This window comes from Astyanax mexicanus, chromosome 24, assembly GCF_023375975.1.
Source record: "Astyanax mexicanus isolate ESR-SI-001 chromosome 24, AstMex3_surface, whole genome shotgun sequence".
NCBI lineage: Eukaryota > Metazoa > Chordata > Actinopteri > Characiformes > Acestrorhamphidae > Astyanax > Astyanax mexicanus.
Window position 1 is genome coordinate 1970162 of NC_064431.1, and position 12222 is coordinate 1982383.

The 12222-nt window shown below is 40.3% G+C and overlaps 1 protein-coding gene across 3 annotated transcripts in view; it reads left to right on the forward strand.

Annotated features, from left to right (window-relative positions):
* The window catches only part of dag1 (dystroglycan 1), a 54515-nt gene that overhangs the window by 24679 nt on the left and 17614 nt on the right, over positions 1-12222 (forward strand). The gene's annotated exons all lie outside the window — the stretch shown is intronic.

Here is a 12222-nt window from a genome sequence, read left to right on the forward strand (position 1 = left end):
CTGGTCAAGTCAGGTCAGGACAAAGCAAGACACGACAAGACACGACAAGACACGACAGTACCCAGAGCACATCCCCCATCACCAGGTTGCTCCAAATAACCCCCTTCTTGCACGTAAACCACACTTCTAAGCTAGCAGATGTTTGTGTTCTTCGCTTCTTTGTCTTTTTTTTTTGTCTTGCAGACGAGCTAAAAAAAGCAAAAGCGAAGCAGGAGATTACCCCGACGTGAAGGTTGTTTGTCATGGCTGGTGTCAGCCGGGGTGGGCTGCATTAGGCAGCAGTTGGGGTGTGTCTGTGACTGTGATGATATGTTAGCAGCCCCGGTGTGCCAGCTGTCACTACTGCCTCCACCTGTCGATCTGTCTGTCCGTTTGCCTGTAAATCTGTCTGTCTATCTGTCTGTCTGTCTATCTGTGACGTAGAGAAGCTGCTGAAATGCTAAACAAGGCAACCAAATGTGTGGTGCAGTGGATAACACCACCAGCTGCCGGTGAGCTAACCACCACATTGTGTGGAAGACTGAGGTTCAATTCCAGGTCTGGGTGACTACTGAATGCAGTGCTACACCAATAAGAGTCCTTGGGCTAGACTCCTAACAATACATTGGCTCAGCTCTGTAACTGGAATAACCTTGTAAGGCGCTCTAGATAAGAGCATCAGCTAAATGCCATAAATGTAAATGTTCAGAAACATCCAAAACCAAATACGGCAGTTTATGCTTCTATTACGTTCATATTTTAAAGCAATGCAGTTAAATTTGGGGACATTTTTACACCTAGAGAAGCTGATAAAGGTTTTCGCCAAAGACTAAGCAAGGAACTCTCCAACTCTCAGTACTTGAGTGAATTTTCCGTCTTTAAATTTTACCGTGTGGGCGTTTTCCACACGTGAAAGTTCAGATTGGAGTCTGGACCATGGTTCATGTTTTTGCTGCATTGTTGATGTTAAAGAACATTTCATCTATGTTTTTTTGTAATTAGTCTAAAAGTCCAAACCATCAAAATCTAATAATAGTTATTTCCCACTGTAGAAGAACCAACCCATGGTTTGGTAGTATAGGGATACGTATAATCACTGATTGATTTCCTAAATTGATTTGAATCCGAATCAAAAAGGTCCCAATTTGATTCACAAAACACATATCTGGTCACACAAGATTAAAAAAGGGGGTTCAATAATTCTTTTTCATTTCCCTGAGGAAACCCTCCCAATAACCCGTACTTTAGTCGATCTGTATCAAGACCTCTTCTTTTGGTTGATCCGTTTTTAGGTCCAGTTTTAGGTCTGTGGATTTTGTGGCACCTTTCACACCTGTTGTTTTAGTTCAGACCAAACTGAGAAGTCCGAAGCTCCTGACCAAACAAAGTAGGTGTGAAAACAAAGTCTGTGTTCCATGTTCTACCATGGGTTCCACTATAGAATGTCTTACCAGGTTTATGTACCAAAACAGGTGTGATTTAAGTGTATTTTTCGCTCTAACCACTGATACCAGAGTCTGAGTACAGCATAGGGTCCTTCACCTGCACTTTGGAAGAAACAATGAATGGTGTATATCGTCACTGTCCTATGAACAGACAATCTGTCCCTTACACTGTACAAAAATGTCTTGATGAACGGCCCAATAGAAACTCTTCAGAATTACCTGAAATAAACTCTTTTTACATTGACTTCCATTGAAAGTTCAGTTTTCAGCAAATATCTTTAATTACTGTTCATTGTGAAGCACATTAAGTTGTCGAATTTATTTGTGAGACCTTTATAAGCACAGACATCTGTTGTGGCAGTTTACAGTTCTTCTGTGGCTTTTGTTTTTATATATATGGGGCTTGTGGCATGTTTATAATCAGTGTTAGTATCACTGTTTAAATCGGTGCATCCAGAAGGAGGTGTTTATCACACGTCCAAAAGCGTCCCACACATTTTTTTTTTTAAAGAGCCAGGAAACCAATGTTTTACTGTTAAGCTAAGCTAAGTTATGTAAACAAAACTGTAATTCCTCAGACAAGTCAAACGAGTGCTGGATGTCAATCTTTACAAGTTTATCTCCTGAAAACATGTTTATTTGGATGAGTTTTAATGCTTTAATGATTTTCACTAAAGCTGGAGCAGCTAACTGCTAGCGGTAATGCTAATGATGATCCAGCAGTGCCAGCCAGTGTTAGCAGCAGGCTACAGGCCGATAATACTGATTAATACTCACCTCTGAATGGCCAAAGAGCTTAGCGCTTAGCGTTGTTAGCAGCTAATGCTAATAATGCTCCAGCCTTAGTGCTGGAGAAATTTACTGAAACTCCTGTATAACTCTGTACTTCAGCATTATAGTGGCTTTAATGCTCCTTAATACCTGATTGTTCAATTTTTTACATAAGGATAAGTTGATTTTTGGAGAAATTTAAAGGATTTTAAGTGCAAAAATATGGTAGTTATCTCATTATTATCCATAATTATAAAGGTCAGAGCATGCATGCATGCCTTGTGATCTTCTCAGAGGTAACCGTGATCTGTTTTGACAAAACGTCCAGAAAGGAAACCTAAGAAGACGTGTTACTGTTCTTGTTTTCAGTCCGTGTATTTTTATTTTTTGTCTTCTATCCACCTGAGATTATTTCGCCCCAGAATAGTATTCAAACCCCATTTGTACCTTTTTGTTTTATTTATTTTTTTGTTCAAGAAGCTTTAAGAACATTATGTTCGTCTCTCTTCTCTTCAGAAGCTGACCGCCAGGATCTCCGTATCCCGCGGGGCAGCCGCTTAGTTATTTCAAGAAGCGTTTGGACGACTGGCAAAGCAGTTTAGCGTCTAAATCTACTAAAGCCCAGACTACTGCTCGGATGTAGCCGTTCCTATTCGTCTGCTCAGACCTCGTCCCCGATCTCTGCTCGTTTTCCTTAATCGTTTCCAGTGTCCTAATCTGGCCGAGACGTCAGGCTCGGTAACGGCATCGCCTTAATAAGCACCCCAGAGAGTCGGATCTGGACGAAAACCTAAAGGTTTCTAAATTTAGTCAAATGTAATTATCCCAGATACCTACAGATTTCAAGGGGTTTAACAATAATTGCATTCCTCCCCTCCTTCTCTCCCTGGTCTCTCCGTATTAATGCCCCTCCCACCTCGCTGGCAGCAGTGCAGTGATATAATTACAGAGATCTGAGGAGGCCTGGCAGAGGAGCTCAGTCGAGCCCCATACGAGCTGTATGTCGTTTTTCTTTAGAAAAAAAAGAGCTGACGACCGAGTTTACATCTGATTTTACAAAATGATAATCATAGTGAACCCGTGTTTTGTGGTGTTGAGATGGAACGCTGTTCCCAGAATTGTCTCCCAAGGTTGGTTTCACCTTTTATCTCTACGTAAACGTATTTATTGCAACATATTTTGTCCTAGTTTTTAGACTAACCAGACTATAACAATTGTATATCATTCATTTCTGAACAAAGAGATAATATAAAAAAAAGTTTCGGCACCCCATAATTTAGCCATTGGCTTTATTTGCTCTACTTGCCACACGTATTTGTATTTGCAACACCTTAGCAACCACCTAGCAAGCCCTCAGTAAAACATTATCAATCAATCTATTATCATAGGACCAGGTTGCACCACCTTAGAAACCAACCGTTTACCACAGTAAGCCATGAGCAACAGCTTAGGGTCCACAAGCAACCCCTAAGCTGCCAGCATGTACAGTATGCCATAGCAACCGCCTACCAGCATCTTAGCAACCACCGTGGCAAACCTGCCAAGAGTTATTCCATAGTAACACCATAGCAACCACCTGGCGAAACCTTAATAACCAACATCTATATGTTCGCAACTGCCTACAAACATCTTAGCACCCAGCACCTACACCAGGTGCAGCTTAGCAACTGACTCCTGAACCACAGGAATACCTTAGCAGCCACCTAGCAAAACCTCGAGAACCTAGACCTATATAGAGAAACCGTGAAGTCATGCCTATATGCAACAATATGCGACATGACTAATATAAACACCTAAGAAACTGTGTAACAACCACTTGGCAACACCTTAGCGAGTAGCCAACAACAGTTAAGCAACCAACTCCAATACCACAGCAACATATTAACAACCATGTAGCAACATCTTTGCAGTGAACTAGCACAGCCTTATCAATCACCACCTTTACCACAACTACAGCATAACAGTGCCTTAGCAACCACATACTGCATTATTTAAGCACCTTATATTAACCACCTGGCAACACCTTATCAGCAAGCTAGTAACACCTTATTAACCACCGCCGCCTATACCAGAACAGCAGCATAAAATAGCATTGCTTTAGAAAGCACATACTGATTCACGTAAAAAAACACCTAAGCAACCAAATGCGGAGATCTTAGCGAGCAGTCAACAACAACACCTTATCAACCACCTTATGAACTGTAGTCACAGTGATTTTCTTGCGTAACTGCAGTATCTGTTTCTCTGTAAGGAGTTCGGTGGAGGAATGTGTGGGTTCTCCGGGCTGTAACTGGATCTGTTTGGAGAGGAGTTTTTTAATATTTGCTTCTGCCCACAGGTGGGCTTTGTAACACAAGATCTTGGGAGAGTAAAAGCTTCCCATTGTTGCAGGAATGCGCGAGAGGTCAGGACGGCCGCCACACCCCTCGCTGGAGTATCGGCGTCGCCCCCCAGCCCCCCGGTTCATGTTTGCTTGGCGGGCTTGTGAGGACCTGCATGTTTGCGAGGGCACTTTCAATTTAAAAGCAGGCCGGGCGCGATTTCCCGGCCCACGCTGCTCTCGCTCTGAGGAGGCTTCTCATATTTGTTGTCTCTTTCACTTATTTCATCATATATATTCCGTACGGGGAGCCGGCACCTTCTGCTGCTTCCTGTTCTGCTCTGTTTTTTTTTTTGTTTTTTTTTTAAAATGCTGCTCGTATCAAGGCGTGGCCACATGTTAGAGATTTTGCTTCGTCAGGCTGTGGGACAGTGACACATCCTGCCATATGTTCTGCTGCTGTACTCACACTTAAAGCCTATTATCTCCTGCATTGCCATCGCAAGAGGGGGAAGCTTTCTCCCTGTTTATAGGAGTTTCTTTGATTTTACCAAATTGAAAACCTCTGGAATATATATATATATATAATCAAGCTGAACTGCTTGATTTTTTTTTTTTTTGCACCAGGAGTGAAGCAGCATAAAGTTATCCAAAAGCAGTGTGTAAGACTGGTGGAGAAGGAGAACATGATGCCAAGATGCATGAAAAAAAAAAAGTGATCCAAAAACCAACCAGCATTATTCCACCAAATATTAATTTCTAAACTCTTAATTATGTTTTTTTTTTCTTTGCATTATTTGAGGTCTGAAAGCTCTGCATCTTTTTGTTATTTCAGCCGTTTCTAATTTTCTGCAAATAAATGTCCTAAATGACGATATTTTTTATTGGGAATTCGGGAGAAATATTGTACATATTTTATAGAATAAAACAACAATGTTCGTTTTAATCAAATATAAAAAAAATGTATATAGCAAAATCAGAGAAACCTCCAGTATAATTTATTTTACCTTACTTTAATCCAGGATATATGGAGATATTTGTAGTGCATTCTAATTCAGTGTAATCTTTATAGCAGTACTTTTTTTTGTTTTTTTATTTTGTTTTTGTTGATCAAAACAGTTATTGCGACGGGCTCAGATAGAAGTATCCGAATTATATTGTTCATTATATATCAATTGATATTAAGAAATGGATTGTTGGATAGATATGAATTTTGCCCATATATATATATATATATATATATATAAAATAGTAGCTTTGTTTGTATGTTTTGGCCTTCTATCCACTAAAAATATATAATTTGCAAAACTACTGCCAGAGTAAATATATTTAGAAATTGGTTTTTTTCTGTTTTGTATAAATGGGGAGTTTCTTGTCATGTCAAAAGTATTTATAGATACAACATTAACTAATAACATTCCTTGATGCACAGTGTCCCTTATATACAAGGGATTCATCATAGAAGGCATTCCCACCCACTGTGTGAATATCACAGTGCAGTGCAGTGCAGTGGGTGCTAATGATTGTGGCCGGTGGCATCTGGCTAGAATTGTCCATGCGAACAGAAAAGAAGCCACAAGCATTTCTGAAATTACAGAAATTACATCCGTGTTAAATAGATGTGCACAGAACATTTGAACTGTGAAAACAAGAACCGGATAAAAACGTGCTAATGAATAAAAATGTTAGCACAGATGAAGCTGTTCGCTATTGCTAATAAGGTGTCGGTCTGATTAAAGGTAATTAAAGGTAATTGCGTTGCCTTTTAAAACTAATAATAGAAGCGAGCGCTCTCTGAAAAGTGTTGCCGAGCTTTGTGGCTTTGAGGTTTCCAACCAGAGGTCTTCACCAGACGTTCTGTACTTCATAGGTTTAAGTGTCTCAATGACCCCTAAATCTCTGGAGACCGCCCTGCAGTAAACACTCTCCTTTCAGACGCTGGCTGCCTGCTTATTGGTCGCTCCGGGCTGTCGCCAGGCTGTTGGAGGCTTCCAGTCAAGAATGCGACTGTTTTAGCCTCCCTGTATCCCCTTGTCTTCATGCCTTGTCGCTGCCATTAATAGAAGGATCAGCGGCGTCTGCAGGGGGTGGGTGCGAAGCCGAGAAGGCCGGCGGTGAGCCGACCGGGGCTCGGGCCGCAGCGGCGAGGCCTCTCATTGGTCGCCGGAGGTGTTCCAGGGCGGTGAACATCCGGGGCACGGCGCTCGCACGTTTTCTCCGCACCGTTAACAGATCTGTCACAGAGTCATTAATCATCATCGTTCTCCCTGTTCCAGACGCCAGAGCCGCCCGGCTTCTTCACGCTCGCCAAATTAGGAGTGTGGTGACAACCCCTAACCCAAGTAAGCCGGTCGGCACGGAAACAACGGAAAAGATGAAACGGTTTCGGTAATATTAGACCCGTCACTAAAGGCACGTCAGCGTGTCTTTGTTTGGTGGCACTTTCTTTATTTAACTCGCGGTTATTTAGCTCGTGGCTCAGAGCGGCGGAGTGCATGCACCACGTCGCGTCGCAGACGAGAGCCGGGGCGAGATTGCGGCTGACAACATGGCACTCAATTAAGCAGGCCGTGTCACAGCTGATGAATCTTGACCTCTGTTGAATGCTGCATCTTATGAAAGAATTAGGCTGCGCTTTTCTCTTTTTTTTCTACTTTAAAGGTGGGAAAAGTAAAAAAAAAAATATATATATAAACAAGGAAGAGAATTCTATGAATGCTAGCAACATTTAAAGAGTCACTAAACACTAAACTATATATATATATATATATATATATATATATATATATATATATATATATATATATATATATATATATATATATATATTATTTTCCATTATTAGCTGAATTTAGTTTTTTGTTTCTTGTAAAATCTTGATTCGGACCAGAACTTAGACTGTTGTTGAAGAAATCCAAACTAGTTTTTAAAGCTGTTGATTTGGCTCCCTTGAGTCAGGCAATTGGTCCCTTGGGGTGGCTAATTTGGACACCATTGTGTAATTGTTCAGGCTGTAAATGAATTTGTTCTGGCATTTTTATTGGTTGTCAGTTGTAAAGTTGACAGGAGTGGAACACAGCAGAGATTGAGTGTAGGTGTTTTTTTTTTTTTGTGTAGGTGATTTTTGAGTTATGGTAGCATTTCTGTCAGCTTCAACCGGTCTTGCCACTCTCTGCTGACCTTAATGGTCAAGTTTTATATGTGTTGTCAAGCGTTTTTTTAAGCGTTTTTGGTTATGTAAATAACCATTTTTTTATAAAGCAGAAAACATTTTCATCCACTGCTTTAACCTTTTAAAAGGTTATTCCTATTGCTTTTTTTTTGTTTGTTTGTTTTTTTCACCAACAAAAATGGTTCTCATGTCAAACCATCACTCCAATAACCCTTTGTAGCATCTTTTATTGTAGAAGTGCATACAATTTTGGGTTACTTTTGAGTGACATGATCTCAGATCTCAGAATATCGACAGTTCTCCAAACTCAAACCAGCACTTCTGACACCAACAAGCACTGAAATCACATTTTCCCATCATATGCGTGAGTGTATGCATTGCTCTGATAATTACATCAATTAATAGGAAATTATAAAAAAAATGCATGCTCACATAGTGGGTTTGTATGCGTGCTCATATCTCTGGAACCCCAAAAACACTTAAAGCAGCCAGAACGACCTGTAACTTTAATCCTTTCCAGTACTTTTTAAATAAATGTGGCTGCACTGATGCAGCGCTGATAAAATTAACTTCTAATAATTGCTTTTAGGTCACTGTAATGTCCTAAGTGCTAAGTGGGTCTCTGCCCAGTTTTATCAGTCCTTTCCACCTTTTCAGCATTTTTTTAAAGCAATCCCATTAATTAAAAAAAGGTAAAACAGAGAGTGCTGGAAATGTCTTTCTGTTCCACACTGGGGAATATGCTTTTAAAGAAATCTATATCTTGGGTGTGTATTTATGTTTAGTTGCTGGACTGCCTTTGCTGTTCAATATGACTTAAGTAGCTGCAGTTTTACTGTAGTGTTTGCACTTGGTCATTCAGAAAAGGGCATTTTTATCTTCTTATCTTTTTAAACTGTGACAGAAATGCTGTTGGGAGTAATAGCAGTAGCAGTATTGTGTGCCTGAAACATTCTCCAGAGGGAAGAGGCCAGGTTTATATTTATATATATATATATATACACACACACAATTACCGACGCTGGTTGCCACGTTTATCAAGACTAGAAATAATGACGAATTAAGCGGCGAAGGTCTTTCCTCTCCTTTCTTTTCCTTTTCTTTATTTCTTGTCTTTTCTTTCTTTCTTGCGTTTGGTCATTCAGAAAAGGGCATTTTTATCTTCTTATCTTTGTAAACTGTGACAGAAATGTTGTTGGGAGTATTAGCAGTAGCAGGGATGGCAGTAGCAGTTAGGGGTGGGCGATATGGACCTAAAATAATATCACCTAAAATTTTATCAGATTTGAAACGGTCAATTATCCAGAATGATCTGAAATTAATAATGCACTCCAAATATCTCCATATATCCAGAATTAGAGTGAAATAAATGATACTGGACAGATATAATCTGTCTCTTATATATATACAATGGGAAATGAGAACAGTGTAAATTTTTCTTTTACTAAAAACAAACAAAAAAAAGCAAAAAATAGTAGCCTGATGTGATAATTACAGGTGGGTGATATAGCACGATATTTTAAGGTATAATATCGTTTGCGATATTTAAAAATGTTGCCAATATTATCATGTAGCATTATTATAGTAGCAGTATTGTGTCCCTGAAACATTCTCCAGAGAGAAGAGGCCTTATTTAATAAGCTTTATTTTTTATTTTTTTATATACGTGAGTCTTATCGGTAAAGACTTGGGTCTTCTTACTCGAGCCTGATTTAACAATTTACATGCTACTACCGTTTTCTGCAATTTAGCCGCACTGAGATTAAACATTTGTTCCTCTCCAATTACCGACGCTGGTTGCCGTGTTTAACAAGACTAGAAATAATGATGAATTAAGCGGCGAGGACTTTCCTCTCCTTTCTTTTCCTTTTCTTTCTTTCTTTTTCTTTCCTTCTTTTTTCCGTACCATCTAATAGGGAGCGAGCGTGCCAGATTTGTTCAACAAGGCATTTCTTGCCTCGCCTCGCCTCGCCTCTCCTTGGTTTCCTGAAATGAAGGCTCCGAGCTTCACTGGTCCAGTGAGTCCCTCAGAGTGGAATGTGTCTGTAGACGGGAGTGTGACTCACTCTCCGCCTTTATAATCCCGTCCAATGGCGCGTGAGCTCTCCCGAAAGCGTTGCGGGACAAAGGGTGTCGCAGCGGTGCCAGGAGGAAAGAGTTCGCTCCCTGTCAGCGCTCCTGTTTCCAGCAGCCGTCTTTCCAGACCTTGCTCCCTGAAATCTTCCTTCCTCCCTCTTAAATCTTAATCTCCCTGCAGACCGCCTCAGTCCCCCTGCACAATAGCTCTCTGTCGGAACATGCAGCGCCTGCTGGACCTGGACCTGCTTTAGGCCTCCTTTTTCCCTGGCTGTTTTTTTTTTTTTTCTATTAGGGAAGCAGACCCTTGAATTGTTTTCTTTTGTTGTTTTTACATTAAAATCAGTAGTATTTCTCAGTTGGTAGGGGCAAAATCTTATGACTTATACATTATAGTTTATAAGTTTACTTGCACAACCATCCCCAGCTGTATACCATTTTTGCTTATGTAAAGAACTCATATATAATATAGATGTGTTCCACACAGATTGATCTATTTTAAGTGTTTATTTTTATCTTTTATTGTTGATGATTATGGCTTACAGCCAATGAAAACTCAAAAGTCAGTGTCTCAAAGTTTAAATATTTGGGCAGCCTTAAAAAGTCCTGCTGGAAAATGAAATCTGCATCTTCATGAAGGTTGTTGTCAGCAGAGGGAAGCATGAATTGTTGTTTTGTGTTGTAAGATTAATCAGCTGTCCCTGCTGCCCCACCCCTAAACCCATACATAACCCAGTGCCCCTCCCATTATTTGAGCAGAGGGTGAAGTCAGCAAAAATCAGGGGGTTTAGAAACGTTTTAAGTGTCTTCCTCTTCAAAATCAGACAGCAGATCAGATACGGTTGTACAATTGTACAATTGCAATATGTTTGCACAGTTGTGTTTGACTACATAGAAAAACACAAATTTCGGACTCTTCTGAACAGCCGCAGCCTCTTGAGCCAGGCCGATCAGGAGAGGAATGCAGTTATGGGTGCATTTTTTTTTTCTCCTCTTTTTGTGCCTTTTTTGCCTTTTGTGAGTAGCCCTCAATTCTTGAGTGGAGTGCTGAAAGGATGTCTTTATCTGCAACCGGAGATGGCTTTAAACTCCTTTCATGTACTTCCAATTCCATCAGGCTTATTGTTAATGCTGGAAACTGGGGCTCTCCAGGGTGCGGAGGGGACGGGGTGAAAAAGGGCCATGGCAGTTACTGTACCGCTGCCCAACCCTGTCAATCTCGATGATGTCTGATAAGACTCGAGTTTCCGGATGGAAGGGAAAGAATGAACGATGGCAGAACAAAATGATGGCAGTTTTCTGCAAAGATTGGTCCCAGGTTATCCCTACCTCCCTTCCTTTTACCATCCCTTCCCCTGGAATCACTGCTATTTGTTAATCAATAGATTCGCCAGCCAGTTTTTCAATCGGACACTCTTGCTGAAACGGCGTGACTGCGAATGTTCTCCTAGCGCTGTCCACTTAAAACCTGTCCGTGTCTTTAAATCGACAGGGCGGTCTTGTTTTCTTTGCTGTGGGGTGGAGTGGTTTTGACTGGACTGCCATCATTCAGCTTTTCCATTCTACTCTAACTTTCCATTCTGACTTTTCATTGCAAAGCCTTTTTTTTAGGGCAGTTGACCATGAATTGGCTTGGTCAGGCTTTGGTCCATAAGCTTCTTTGAGTTCTAGTGGGAATTGGATCATTTTGATCATTAAAAGCTGTTTTATTAAGGTAGAAACTTAAAAATGATGATGAAAACCAAGTGATAAAAAATATAATCAAGAGGAAGATGGATGACCACAAGCCATCAAACCTCAAAGCTGAACTGCTTGAATTTTTGCACCAGGAGTGAAACAGCATAAAGTTATCCAAAAGCAGTGTGTAAGACTGGTGGAGGAGAACATGATGCCAAGATGCATGATTAAAAACTGTGATTTAAAAAAACAGGGTTATTCCACCAAATATTGAACTTTCGATGATTTCTGAACTTTTTTCTAAAACTTAATGAATATGAACTTGTTTTGTTTGCATTATTTGAGGTTTGAAAGCTCTGCATCTTTTTTGTTATTTCAGTCATTTCTCAATTTTTTTCATGTTCAGTTTACTCAAGCATCTACGTATACATAGCAAAATCTAACAAGCTGATTCAGTTATAGACTATTTAGACTATTTTCCTCATAGTGGAAAATCTCAATTTGAAAGGCTATTTACTAGTCCAACACTAGACTTAATCCCTGTCTGGGAAACTGGGAAAGAAGGAACATCTACCTTCATCTACTGCAAGGCCATCGAGAAACAGAACAAGGATGAATACAGCAGCTCCATGGTTGTAAACTCTAGTTCTAGAGGGCTTGACTCATGCACAGTTTGGTGTTTTCACGATATTTTATTTTGTGTTACGAGAAATTCAACCTCTTTTTTTCAGCCGAACTGTTTGATTCTGGCCCTCCAGGACCACAGTTAGTCACTGCTGCTT